Source organism: Neoarius graeffei, chromosome 5 (assembly GCF_027579695.1).
Source record: "Neoarius graeffei isolate fNeoGra1 chromosome 5, fNeoGra1.pri, whole genome shotgun sequence".
Taxonomy (NCBI): Eukaryota; Metazoa; Chordata; class Actinopteri; order Siluriformes; family Ariidae; genus Neoarius; species Neoarius graeffei.
Window position 1 is genome coordinate 57,753,322 of NC_083573.1, and position 14,883 is coordinate 57,768,204.

The following is a 14,883-nucleotide window of genomic DNA, read 5'->3' on the forward strand; positions in this document are numbered from 1 at the left end:
TTTTTTTATAGTCCACAAGAGTAAGGGATACAAAGTGAAAAACTGCTGAAATGTTTGTGATTTTAAGTACAAATTTTCAAGTACTGTACAGCAATGTTTGTACACGGTGGTAACTGTAATAACAACTGAAGTGATGACGATCCTTGTGGTTTTCCGGAGAGGACACTTTTTGATAGACTCACATTTCAACCACATGTGAAGCTCTGCTGCAAATACATCTTAAACCTGTTTCAAGTTTCTTTTTTTCTTTTTTTTTTTTACTGTGCAACAACAGAGTATTCTGCTTCAAAAGAGACAAATATTTTCTTAAAACAATCCTTTACAACTTCATCACATTGTGAGTTTTCCAGAGAGGACGTTTTTGACAGACAAAGGATCCTGTCAGAGGCACTTAGTTTACAAAAAAATGTAGCGTCTAGTTAAATATCTTTCTATTCAGAATGAAGGTATACGTCCCAAACCGTATATAAAACCTAGTTAGGTCTAAAAATGTAATTTTCAATTTAACCAGTAAAATCTAAGTATAATTAAAGTAGAATTAAATGGAATGACCACAAGGTCAAAACTGAGCCTACATTTGACTCTTACAAACATATTTATAAGAATTTATAAGAGCCGTTACTGCTGTAGGTAGGGCTGGTGTGTCCCTGTAAAATAACGTACAAGAAAATCCAATTTGTATATACTGGACCTAGTTGCAGGAGTTTAATGGAGTTATTCAAAAAGACAACCATGATTGTGAAACAGAACATATAGAGGAATGACAACTGATGACTGAAATGAAAGAAGAAATAAGCTTTTAAGTGAGTTGATTTACTTGAATGTCATCATTCATCTTTTTTTCCGTGAAGAAAAAAAATCAAAGAAAAAAATGTGTAGTCAAATTTCAGTTTAAATGTTTCACCCTATTTTTTAAGTATGTAATAAAGCTCAAGGCCAACATTATCTTTCAGCATATTGACTGTTCCTTATTTCCTCTAGGTCAGTGTTGTGAATTTCTGTTCTGTAATCCTAATGAGCCGATTGTATTTGGAGCAGGAAAAACATGTGTTCAGCATTGCAATAGGCTACCCCAGGACTCAGATTGGAAAATTTCTTACCCAGAAATGAGTTTATATTGAGGTTACTGTTTTCCGATGTCCATAATTACTTCATGTAATTTACAATTGATAATCAGCATTTTGACATCAGTGTGTTTTATACCGAAGTGTAAAAAAAGGAAAATAGTCTGACCTTTAATCAAAGATGAAACCAAAGACTGATCACATCTCTCATTCTCCATCTTCATATTTCTCTTATTCTCCATTTCTTCTTTTATTATTCCATCAAATCACGTCTTTTGGCCTGGATTCATTAGGATGTTATTCATCAATCAGGAGTTCTAGATTTTACTCAAATCCTGTCTGGTTTTTGGTTTCAAGAAGATTATCAGTGTGAGGTTAATTATCATTCTAGTTGCAGAGTCACATTTTAATTAAAAGTCACCCAGTATGGCACATGAACATTACTTTCATAAGACTGTAGAGAGGACATTTAGAGATCCTGGTACAGGGCTTTTCTTCATGGTTAATCTACTTAGTATCACCAGTAAGATCTGGGAGAAAGCCTTTAAGAGAAATGTCAATGTAAAAGTCCTTAGTGAAATCATTAAAACACTACTGGAGCATTTGCAATTCAAGTGCAATAGTTGCTGCATTTCCATAATAGATGCATTCCTATTTAATTGTTTTGCTATAATCTTGTATCATTGTGTAATGCTAAAACCACCTGCCCTTGTGCCACCAAAACAGCTCTGGCCTGTCAAGACATGGACTCCACAACATCTCTGAAGGTGTGCTGTGTTATCTGGCACCAAGACGTAAGCAGCAGATCGTTTAAGTCCTGTAAAATGTGAGGTGGGGCCTCCATGGATTGTACTTGTTTGTCCAGCACATCCCACAGATGTTCAATCAGATTGCTATCTGGGGAATTTGGAGGCCAAGTCAACACCTTGATCTCTTTGTCATAGTCCTCAAACCATTCCTGAACAAGTTTTGCAGTGTAGGAGGGTGTGTTGTCCTGCTGAAAGAGGCTACTGCCATTAGAGAATATCATTCCCATGGAGGGGTGTACTTGGTCTGCAACAGTGTTTTGTGGTACGTGTTAAAGTAGCATCCACATAAATGCCAGGACCCAAAGTTTCCCAGCAGAACACTTTTGGTAGGTACTAGCTACTGCAGACCCAGGAACACCCCACAAGAGCTGCCGTTTTGGAGATGCTCAGACCCAGTTGTCTAGCCATCACAATTTGGCCCTTGTAAAAAGTCGCTCAGAACCTTACTCTTGCCCAACACATCAACTGTGAGAACTTACTGTTCTCTTGCTGCCTAATACAGTATATCCCACCCCTTGACAGGTGCCATTAGAATGAGATTATCAAAGTTATTCACTTCAACTGTCAGTGGTTTTAATGTTATGACTGAACGGTGTATGTGATATGCTACACAATTCTACAGTATTACTGTATATACTAGGTCTCAGCACACATTGACTGTATTGCCAGACTTATGACAACTGTACTATAAAGACTAAAATAAATAATTAAGTACTAAGTACAGTGGTGCTTGAAGGTTTGTGAACCCTTTAGAATTTTCTATATTTCTGCATAAATATGACCTATAACATCAGAGTTTCACACAAGTCCTAAAAGTAGATAAAGAGAACCCAGTTAAACAAATGAGACAAAAATATTACACTTGATCATTTATTTATTGAGGAAAATGATCCAATATTACATATCTGTGAGTGGCAAAAGTATGTGAACCTCTAGGATTAGCAGTTAATTTGAAGGTGAAATTAGTCAGGTGTTTTCAATCAATGGGATGACAATCAGGTGTGAGTGGGCACCCTGTTTTATTTAAAGAACAGGGATCTATCAAAGTCTGATCTTCACAACACATGGCACAAACAAAGGAGATTTCTGAGGACCTCAGAAAAAGCGTTGTTGATGCTCATCAGGCTGGAAAAGGTTATAAAACCATCTCTAAAGAGTTTGGACTCCACCAATCCACAGTCAGACAGATTGTGTACAAATGGAGGAAATTCAAGATCATTGTTACCCTCCACAGGAGTGATCGACCAACAAAGATCACTCCAAGAGCAAGGCATGTAATAGTCGGCGAGGTCACAAAGGACCCCAGGGTAACTTCTAAGCAACTGAAGGCCTCTCTCACATTGGCTAATGTTCATGAGTCCACCATCAGGAGAACACTGAACAACAATGGTGTGCATGGCAGGGTTGCAAGGAGAAAGCCACTGCTCTCCAAAAAGAACATTGTTGCTCGTCTGCAGTTTGCTAAAGATCACGTGGACAAGCCAGAAGGCTATTGGAAAAATGTTTTGTGGATGGATGAGACCAAAATAGAACTTTTTGGTTTAAATGAGAAGCGTTATGTTTAGAGAAAGGAAAACACTGCATTTCAGCATAAGAACCTTATCCCATCTGTGAAACATGGTGGTAGTAGTATCATGGTTTGGGCCTGTTTTGCTGCATGTGGGCCAGGACGGCTTGCCATCATTGATGTAACAATGAATTCTAAAGGAAAATATCAGGACATCTGTACATGAACTGAATCTCAAGAGAAGGTGGGTCATGCAGCAAGACAACAACCCTAAGCACACAAGTCATTCTACCAAAGAATGGTTACAGAAGAATAAAGTTAATGTTTTGGAATGGCAAAGTCAAAGTCCTGACCTTAATCCAATCGAAATGTTGTGGAAGGACCTGAAGCAAGCAGTTCATGGGAGGAAACCCACCAACATCCCAGAGTTGAAGCTGTTCTGTATGGAGGAATGGGCTAAAATTCCTCCAAGCCAGTGTGCAGGACTGATCAACAGTTACCGGAAACGTTTAGTTGCAGTTATTGCTGCACAAGGGGGTCACACCAGATACTGAAAGCAAAGGTTCACATATATCTGTGAAGAATCTCAGTCATCCAGGTACATAGTAATCTGTGGTTGGTAGAAGAGAGCAACTGGACTTGCTTGAAGATTCTTGAAAACGTTTTGCCTCCCTATTAGTCAGACAGAACTGAGGAAGCCTTTCGGATGAGAGGTGAAACGTTTTCAAGAATCTTCAAGCAAGTCCAGTTGCTCTCTTCTACCAACCACAGGTTACTATGTACCTGGATGACTGAGAGTCTTCACAGATATGTTTCTATGCACTTTGGGATGAGATCCCTTCGACTGGTGCAGGAGTATGAGAGGACTTCCAGAAAACTGGCAGACATCTTAGCCAGAGAGGATCATTCATTTTTGTCAACCTGGAACGACCATCACTGAACAGAGGTGGGTGTCTATGACATCTTTTATCAGCCACCTACAATGCAGCCATCAGCATTCTGATTCGGATTCTATGATGATCCATGAGAGGATAAATACTTGATACTCCCTATTAGTCAGACAGAACTGAGGAAGCCTTTCGGATGAGAGGCGAAACGTTTTCAAGAATCTTCAAGCAAGTCCAGTTGCTCTCTTCTACCAACCACAAAGGTTCATATACTTTTGCCACTCACAGATATGTAATATTGGATCATTTTCCTCAATAAATAAATGGCCAAGTATAATATTTTTGTCTCATTTGTTTAACTGGGTTCTCTTTATCTACTTTTAGGACTTGTGTGAAAATCTGATGATGTTTTAGGTCATATTTATGCAGAAATATAGAAAATTCTAAAGGGTTCACAAACTTTCAAGCACCACTGTAAATACCTGTTACTGTTAGTACAAATATTGATTCATATATAAAGGGTGGATAGCATTTTCAGCTTAAAGTCTAAAACTCTGCTTCTTGTTGTGTTGTGAGGGAATAAAGCTGGGCAATTCACTCCACAATCACATAAGTGAAACAAGTCTGATTTTAATTTTAATCTCATGGTACAGTGGTGATAGAATAATACATTCATGTGTACTCCCTGGTGATGTAGGTCCAGTGAAATTACTATTATTAGAGGATTATTGTTATTATTGGAGGACAATCTGTTTATACACACACACACACACACACACACAATTGTGTACGCTCATGAATGCTTGACTGGGCAGTAATGGAGAGGAACGAGCATTGATGAGAGAAGCACCTGTTCACAGCAAGGAGTTAGGGAGACCAAAACTAGACACAAGCCCTCACCAAACCTTCCCGTTAACACAAAATGATGACACTTTCAAAAAAATTATACACACAGACTGATCCACTTAAATAATACCTTTTAAACAAGTATTCAAACATATCTATTTTGTATTTTTCTGGACATTAGGTAGTTTTGCATTGACACACAACCATTGTTTTTAGACAACCATCCACAAGATGGTAGTAGTCCTCCAATTTCCAATCTGTGCAGTTTAAAACTATGCATGAGGTGGCAGTCAACCATTAAAATAAAGCAACACTTCATTTCATGCATGAGTTGATTTTTAAATCCTCTTCTTAGCCAACTCATTTTGGGAATCATTGCTCCTAAGCATGTGAGATTTCTGCAATTGTTCTGAGAAGGGATTTATCAGCTTCTTGCACTGCTGACTTAACCATGACATACCCCTTAAGATAGGAGTAAATAGGAGGAAAAGATGTAAAATAAGATTTTAAAAAATGCAGCTCACATAAGAGCTCAGATAAGTTTTTTTCCACAAAAAGTAACAGCCTTCTTGAGATAACCACCTGAATGTTCTTTGGGCGTGCTTTAAAGAGTGCTGCTGGGCCCGGACTTAGACAAAATGGCCAGTGAGATAATGAATATGCATTACTTCACAGGGTTGTGCCATATTTGAAATATAATACACCTGGGAGGCTTTAGAGGGCTTTCTGAGGCTCTTCTTTAGCACATTCTAAAGTGCTCAAGCACTGCTGAGGGGAGTAGCACAGGTAACATAGTGATTGGTCAGGTCAAGTGTTTACGTTAGAGAGAGCAGAGTAAGAGCAAGAGCAATCTTTGCTCAGCATCCTCTTTGTCTACACTTGGTGAAGATCAATGGCTCAATGATGAAGCCTGCTATATTCATTGCGACAATACTGATCGCACCACTCCATAGCAGGGAACTTTCATGCTTTTTTTTTAGGTAAGTAGCACTCGCTTGGATAAAATACTTTACATTTTAACCTTCATATCTCTCTCTCTCTCTCTCTCTCTCTCTCTCTCTCACCCATATCCCCCACCCCCTACCTACACACTAAATCTAAGCACAACAACACAGGGTAGATAATTACAATTTCAAAACCATTTGCCAGATCATTACCACCTAATCCCCTGTTTCATCTGATGAGTCACGCGTCTCATTTAGCATGGTGCTGGACAGCTCAGAGTTCTTTTTTTTTCTTTTCATAAACATCATTGTCCCTTGGTTTTCCGGCCCAAGAGGGCCACAAGGGCAGCAAGAGTACACACACGTATGCACATCCAAAAATAAAAAATAAAAATAAATAAACTATAGATCAAGAAAAGCAAGGTTTTCTCTGGCCTCTTTCTCACTCCAACTAGTTTGATGATTTACCATTTGTTCCCCCTTTTTGCTCACTTAAAGTCATTTCAGAGTATATCCGTTAAGCATTTGTTGGCTAAATACTTATTTGCAAACTCTTTATTTTCTTCATAAATAACTCAGAATCAATATTTATGATAACTGTTTTTAAGTGCTTGAGTTGTTCTTCTATTTCCATTCAAATTGAATTTAAATTAGAACATTGTTTTAATGCTTTCTCTCTTGATCATTTGATAACGTCTACAAAGAGCTTTTTTCTAACCGAATCAGAGACAATTAAATGTAAGGTTTACCTAATCGTTCACTTGCGTTCAGCCCATCATGTGGTAAGCATGGACTAGATCACCATAGCAACAGTACTGAGCACACTGAATTGATAAACAGGCTGGCTGATTTTCACTACACCGTATCCAAATATTGTTGAAAAAATATTTCCTATTTTCTTTCTGTAACTTTACAGCATTGATAATATTCCTGTCACATTTATATTGTCTGACCTGAGAAAGTCCAGGTCAGTGAAAGACCATAAGAGGCATTTGCTAGAGCCAGGCATTTCATTATTGCACATGTGAAATGATTATAAAGAACTCAGCATTAAGTTTTGTCACAATTCAAGATGATTTATACGTCTTCCCTAAGAATAGGCAACAGCATATGGAAAATTATATAGAGCCAAACAATTTTTCATTAATAGCAGTACTGGGTTTTTTCCCTTTCTTTTCATTTGTTTATCATACATTGAGCAAACTGATGTAAATTATAGTGAACTGACTCAAGTCCATGGTAAATAATCAAAGAACATGACTCAAATTCCTTTAAAATAAATATCTGTTCAGGTGAAAATATAAGCATAGTAATTTGTTACAAATATAATGAGTTAGAAATTCACAAAGGGGAGTTTATTGGGGTTTTTTCAGCCTCTCACATCAACAGCCCATGTTTCACTGGCCTCTACTTCGACCTCTTGACCTCGTCCTGAGTGACCACACAGACCAGGCCATGTCGCCGGCATGGCTGTGCAGGTCCTTTGAAACGGATGGCTTTAGTCCAAAAGGGCATAGCAGACCTTGCAGATGAGTAGGTCAGAACTCAATAAATCATGTCTGACTTGTGACCTCAGGTTCATAGAGGAGAAAAAAGGGAGCTCATTGACACAGCCCATGATGCTGTTCAACAGCTCTTCCCGTCCACCTTTACTTCTAGCTCTGATTTGTTTATGGTATCTGGTCCTGGCTGAGAAAATGATTTTAAAAAGCAATCGATATGACAGGAAATGTTTTCTCATGGTCAAATTGCGTTACTCTGACACTCACCACATGCATACTGATGATATATGTGAGCAAAACTGGGGACTGATGTGATGGAATGTTGTATTTTTCCAAAGAGCGTTCTGCATGAAAGGAATGTGTGTTAATCACAAAGAAAATCTTCAGCCATAGTAAAATTGATGCAGTGGGATCTCCTACATCCAGATTCATAGCCATGATCGGCCCAGAAGACTAGACCGTATCCCATAATATAACTCAACAAATTACGTATTGAAGCACGCTGCAGCTGCACAGCTCAAGTTAAACGAAACAAACATATTACCGTGGTAAGAATGTGCACTAAAGTCAAATAAATCTATCTTCTTTATTCATTTTTCAGAATTGGGATCAGAATGCTGCTTTTACAACAGTTCATGCCATGGATTATAAATGTTTATGACCCCTTTAATACTGCCTGTCATAGAATATAAATTATAATCTGTATAATAGGACATATTACAAAATTCACAGCATTGCACAAGATTCCTTAAACTTTTTTACGTTTGTCTAGCATGCTGAACATGTTCATTTATAACCAGTGCTGCACTGATTTAAGAGCTGTCTCTCTCTCTCTCACACACACACACACACACACACTTCAACAAAACTGGTGATTTGAGTGTGTTGTGGAGTTAGATAGGCCGAATAAACAGTTATATTTTGTTGTAAGCCCTGTAAACCCAACTCCAGATTGTTCAGTCTGTCGAGATGAGAGCTGTCACTCACAGCGTAATCATCTTCTCTCCACCACCATCAGCTGATCTGCTTTCTGATGCAGCTAATTTTCTTATTTTCTTTGTGTGTGTGTGTGTGTATGCGCGTGTATGTATTTGTGTCGGGTAGAGCAGAGGGAGGTGAGAACTCTACTTACAGAGTGTAAAAATGAATATGCAGAATGCAATATGCAATTCCTGACATACAGTGTATATATATATATATATATATATATATATATATATATATATATATATATATATATATATATATATATAAAATAAAACTTATATTTGACTTTCTTTTTATTCCTGAACATAGGACTACTCCTGTAAACATAAAAATCTATTTCAGATCAATCACCTTATTCACATGTGAAACTTTCACAAATTTATTACATGCGGTGATAAAAGTTTTTTGTTCACATGTGATTGTGACACATTAATCATTTATTTTCATGTGTTAATGTTTCACATGTAGGGCATGTGACTGTGTTCTCCACCTGTAGTTCCTCACATGGTTCATTTATTTTTACATGTTAATATTTCATGTGGTTGAATTTTTCACTGTGATTTTCTCACATCTGAAAAGGAATTCTTTTTCACGTGTGATCAGTGTTTACTTGAGTTCATAGGTGCAGTTTCATGGTGTACATTTAGAAATGGACTTTCACATGTTTTTCCACACATCCACATTGTCTTCATGTTTCTCGTAACATTACTTCTGGTAAAAATAAGTCATGGTTGCACAAGACAAATATTGTATATTATACATATTTTTATTTTTCTATTTTATTTTCTTATTTTTAAGCATCTTTTATTGTGATATATATATATATAGGGCGGCACGGTGGTGTAGTGGTTAGTGCTGGCGCCTCACAGCAAGAAGGTCCTGGGTTCGAGCCCCGGGGCCGGCGAGGGCCTTTCTGTGCGGAGTTTGCATGTTCTCCCCGTGTCCGCGTGGGTTTCCTCCGGGTGCTCCGGTTTCCCCCACAGTCCAAAGACATGCAGGTTAGGTTAACTGGTGACTCTAAATTGACCGTAGGTGTGAATGTGAGTGTGAATGGTTGTCTGTATCTATGTGTCAGCCCTGTGATGACCTGGCGACTTGTCCAGGGTGTACCCCGCCTTTCGCCCGTAGTCAGCTGGGATAGGCTCCAGCTTGCCTGCGACCCTGTAGAAGGATAAAGCGGCTAGAGATAATGAGATGAGATGATATATATATATATATATATATATATATATATGTGTGTGTGTTGCAATTCAGACAGGTGGGTGGAGCACAGAAGGACGGCAGGCCAGAACTGAGTTCAGCAAAATCTCTTTATTTGGACACTTTACAATGACGTTATTCTCCCAGCTACGCATGCACACACACACAGGTCGTCTGGTTGGGGAGAGAGCTCTCTTCCTCTGCTCTCTCTCTCTCCTTATATAGGGTGCAGTCACTGGGGAAGACACAACACACGTTAACTGACATCAGGTGCAGTGATTCTGCCACTTACCTTCCCTGACTCCGCTCTCCAGTCACAGACCGCGCTTGACCACGCCCCCGCTGCCACATACCCCCACTGCCCGACTCAGGCCGGGCGGCCGTCTGGCCTGCAGCTGACTCCCCCCCCCCTTGATGGGAGAGGAAGTCCGCCACGACCATCTGCGCCCTGGCCTGTGGATCACCTTGAAGTTAAAGGGCTGGAGTGCCAGATACCAACGGGTGATCCGCGCATTGACATCCTTCATGCGGTGGAGCCACTGGAGGGGTACATAGTCCGAACAGAGGGTGAAAGGGCGTCCCAGCAGGTAGTAGCGGAGGGCGAGGACCACCCACTTGATGGCTAGGCACTCTTTCTCGATGGTGCTGTAGCGCCCTTCACGCACCGACAGCTTTCTGGTGATATACAGCACTGGACGATCCTCCCCCTCCCCCTCCTGGGACAAAACAGCCCCCAGCCCTCTGTCCTACGCATCCATCTGCAACATCAAGGGGAGAGAAAAGTCAGGGGAGTGTAAAAGTGGCCCCCCACACAGTGCAGCCTTCACCTCCAAGAAAGCCTGCTGGCATTGCTCCGTCCACTGGACCGGATCTGGTGCCCCCTTTTTAGTGAGATCAGTCAGCGGGCTGGTGGCGTCCAAATAATTAGGTATAAACCTATGATAATAGCCAGCCAGCCCCAGGAACTGTCTCACCCTCTTTTTGGTCTTGGGCCTCGGGCAGGCCGAAATTACTGCTGTCTTGTTAATTTGGGGATGCACCTGCCCATTGCCCAAGTGGAAGCCCAGATACCGTACTTCCACCCGCCCAATCGCACACTTCTTCGGGTTGGCCGTGAGACCCGCTCGCCTCAGTGACTTAAGGACGGCCCTTAGGTGTTCTAAATGCCACGGCCAGTCATTACTATAGATTATGATATCATCTGAGTACATGGCTGCATAGGTGGCAGGGGGCAGAGGACCCTGTCCATAAGCCGCTGGAACGTAGCGGGCGCCCCAAACAGCCCAAAAGGAAGTGTAACATATAGGTGTAAGCCAAACGGTGTGGAAAAGGCCATTTTTTTCTCAGGATAGTGGAGTCAAGGGGATCTGCCAATAACCCTTTGTCAAATCCAGTGTCGAGTAAAAGCGAGCCGTGCCTAGTCGATCCAGCAACTCGTCAATACGAGGCATTGGGTATGCATCAAATTTAGACACCGTGTTGACTTTTCTATAGTCCACACAGAACCGGACTGGCCCGTCGGCCATGGGAACCAAGACCACCGGGCTGCTCCAGTCACTGTGGGACTCCTCGACGATGCCCATTTCGAGCATGGCCTCAAGTTCTTCCCGAACCACTTTTTTCTTGTGTTCGGGTAGCCTGTAAGGGCGGCTGTGCACTACCACCCCCGGGGGTGTCTGGATGTGGTGTTCTATGAGGCTGGTGCAGCCGGGCAGGGGTGAGAACACGTCCGAAAATTCGGTCTGCAACTGGGCAACCTCCGTGAGTTGGGTCAGGGAGAGGTGGTCTCCACAGGGGACCGGAGAGGTACGCGATGTCGATGTTCCCTTTTGAACCTCTGGCCCCAGCTCCGCCTTCTCCGGAACCACCGACACCAACGCCACAGGGACCTCCTCGTTCCAGAGTTTGAGCAGATTGAGGTGGTAAATCTGTAGCGCCCCACCCCTGTCCGTTCGCCTCACCTCATAGTCGACATCCCCGACTCACCGTGTCAAGGGTCCTTGCCACTTGGCGATCAATTTGGAGCTCGATGTGGGCAACAGTACGAGTACTTTATCTCCCAGTGCGAACTCCCTAAGGCGCGTACCCCTGTCGTACAGGCGAGTTTGCCATTCTTGGGCCTGCCGCAAATTATCCTGGGTTAGGTGTGTGAGTGTGTGGAGTTTTGCACGCAGGTCAATAATGTATTGAATTTCATTTTTGCTCGGGGAAGGTCCCTCCTCCCAATTTTCTCTCAGTACATCTAGGATGCCGCACGGCTTACACCCATATAATAATTAGAACGGGGAGAACCCTGTGGAGGCTTGTGGGACCTCTCACACTGCAAATAACAGGGGTTCGAGCCATTTATCCCAGTTGCATGCGTCCTCGCGAACAAACTTTTTAATTATATTCTTGAGTGTGCGATTGAACCGTTCGACTAAACCGTCCGTTTGTGGGTGATAAACGCTGGTGTGGATGGGCTTAATTCCCAGTAACCCATACAGTTCGCTCAGTGTGCGTGACATAAACGAGGTGCCTTGATCAGTCAGAATCACTTTGGGGATTCCGACTCGGGAGATAACGCGGAAGAGCGCCTCCGTAATACTGCATGCTGAGATATTGCGAAGAGGCACTGCTTCCGGGTATCGCGTTGCATAGTCCACCAGAACTAAAATAAAGCGATACCCTCGTGTTGACTGATCTAATGGCCTGACGAGATCCATCCCAATTCTTTCGAATGGGATCTCGATTAATGGTTGAGGGCGCAAAGGTGCTTTTGGAATGGCCGCTGGATTTACTAACTGGCTTTCGCGGCATGCCGTACACAACCTATGGACATCGCCGCAAATCCCTGGCCAATAGAACCGGGCCATTATTCGGGCTAGTGTCTTATCCTGCCCCAAGCCATGGGATTAAAGTGAGCCGCCTGGAATACCAATTCCCAGCGGCTCTTTGGAATCAAAAGCTGTGTAATCTGCTCCTTAGTCTGAGTGTCCTGCGTCACTCGGTATAATCTATCTCTCATAATGGAGAAATGGGGAAGGACGGGGTGGCGCTTGGCTGGAGTGTTTGGCCATCGATTACTCTCACTTGGTCAAACGCATGCCACAGAGTCTCGTCCTGCAACTGTTCTAATGGGAAATCCACGAGGGATTCCCCAAAAGAAGGAGGAGGAGCCTGCGGCTCCTCGTTCTGATGCGGTGATGATGTAGACGGCTCTGTGACAACTGCTCCTGCCAATGCCACACCGGGACCTCCCCCTGCTGAACTACGGCAGGCCCCACTCTTCACTAAATGACTCATTAACTCCCGAAATCCAGGTCAATCAGTCCCCAAAATTATCGAGTGGGTAAGGCGAGGATTAACCGCCGCCTTTACACTAAATTTTTCCCCTCGAAAAAGAATGTGGACCGACACTAAAGGGTAGTTGTGAACATCCCCATGCACACACAACACCTTCACTAATTGTGCTCCCCCCAGTGCCTCGTCTTGCACCAGGCTTTGGTGGATTGAGGTCTGATTACAGCCAGAGTCCACCAATGCCTGATATGTATCCCCTTGGACACTCACCGGTATGCAATACGCTCTGGCCCGATCGAGGGCGGCTCCTGACGCATCGGGGATCCGGACCACCGTGCCCACCTCCATTGCCGAGCACTGCTGCTGGAGGTGCCCCGGCTCCCCGCAGCGCCAGCAAACCGGCCCGGGCTTTCTCTCTGCACCGGTACTCTGGGGCTCACTCACCTGAGGGGGGGAAGAGACAGACATGGAAGCGAGAAATGGGAGGGCACCACGGGTGTGGCGGGCCGGCTGGGGTGGAGCCGGCCCCTGCTTCCGCAGTGGGGGAACGGGGTGAGGATGACACAGAAGGGGAGGGGGAGAGAGAGAGGAGAGGGGAGAAGAGGAGATCTGTTGTCCTGCCATCAGAACAGCAGCCAAATGGTCCTCCGCCAGCTCGATGGTCTGATCCAGCGACGCCGGGCGATGGCACTGGACCCACTCTGCGGTCCCTTCAGGTAGTCAGGCGGTGAAATGTTCCAGTACCACCAGATCGACGATTCCCGCGGCGTCGCGGTTGTCAGCCCTCAGCCACCACCAGCAGGCGTCCCAGAGTTGCTGGCCAAATGCGAACGGCCGGCCGACTTCCTCCAGGCACAGAGCGCAGAAGCGCTGTCGATGTTGTTCGGGGGTGCACCCCACACGCTGGAGGACGGCCCAGCGGAGGTCTGCATAGACCAGCCCGAGGCCTCTGCTGCCTGCTCAAAGAGCGTGAGGAAGGCCTCGGGGTCGTTGTGCGGGCCCATCTTTGTTAGGATGAGGTGGGGAGGGCCCGCAGCGGTGGAGGTGGTGGACCCCGCCGACGCGAGGAGGTGCCGGAACGCCTGACGATCTTCCTGTTGCGCCAACACCAGGGCCTCGACCCTTTGCTCCTGCTCCTTCTGGAGGGCGACTAGCACCTGGTGCTGGCCCTGCTGGGCTGTGGCGAGGGCGTGGACCAGGTCCACGAAGGGGGAGGACTCCATGGGGCTGCTGTTCTCTGTGCTCCGCTCCCGGGTTTCAGTACCACTGTTGCAATTCGGACAGGTGGGTGGAGCACAGAAGGACGGCAGACCAGAACTGAGTTCAACAAAATCTCTTTATTTGGACACTTTACAGTGACGTTATTCTCCCAGCTATGCATGCACACACACAGGTCGTCTGGTTGGGGAGAGAGCTCTCTTCCTCTGCTCTCTCTCTCTCCTTATATAGGGCGCGGTCACTGGGAAAGACACACAAACACACGTTAATTGACATCAGGTGCAGTGATTCTGCCACTTACCTTCCCTGACTCCGCCCTCCGGTCACAGACCGACGCTTGACCACGCCCCCGCTGCCACAATATATACAGTATATAGCGTAAATGAGCGCACCCCCTTTGAAAAGTAACATTTTAAACAATATCTCAAAGAACACAAACAACTTCCAAAATGTTGACAAGACAAAGTTTAATATAACATCTGTTTAACTTATAACGGGAAAGTAAGGTTAATAATATAACTTAGATTACACATTTTTTAGTTTTACTCAAATTAGGGTGGTGCAAAAATGAGTGCACCCCACAACAAAAACTACTACATCTAGTACTTTGTATGGCCTCCATGATTTTTAATGACAG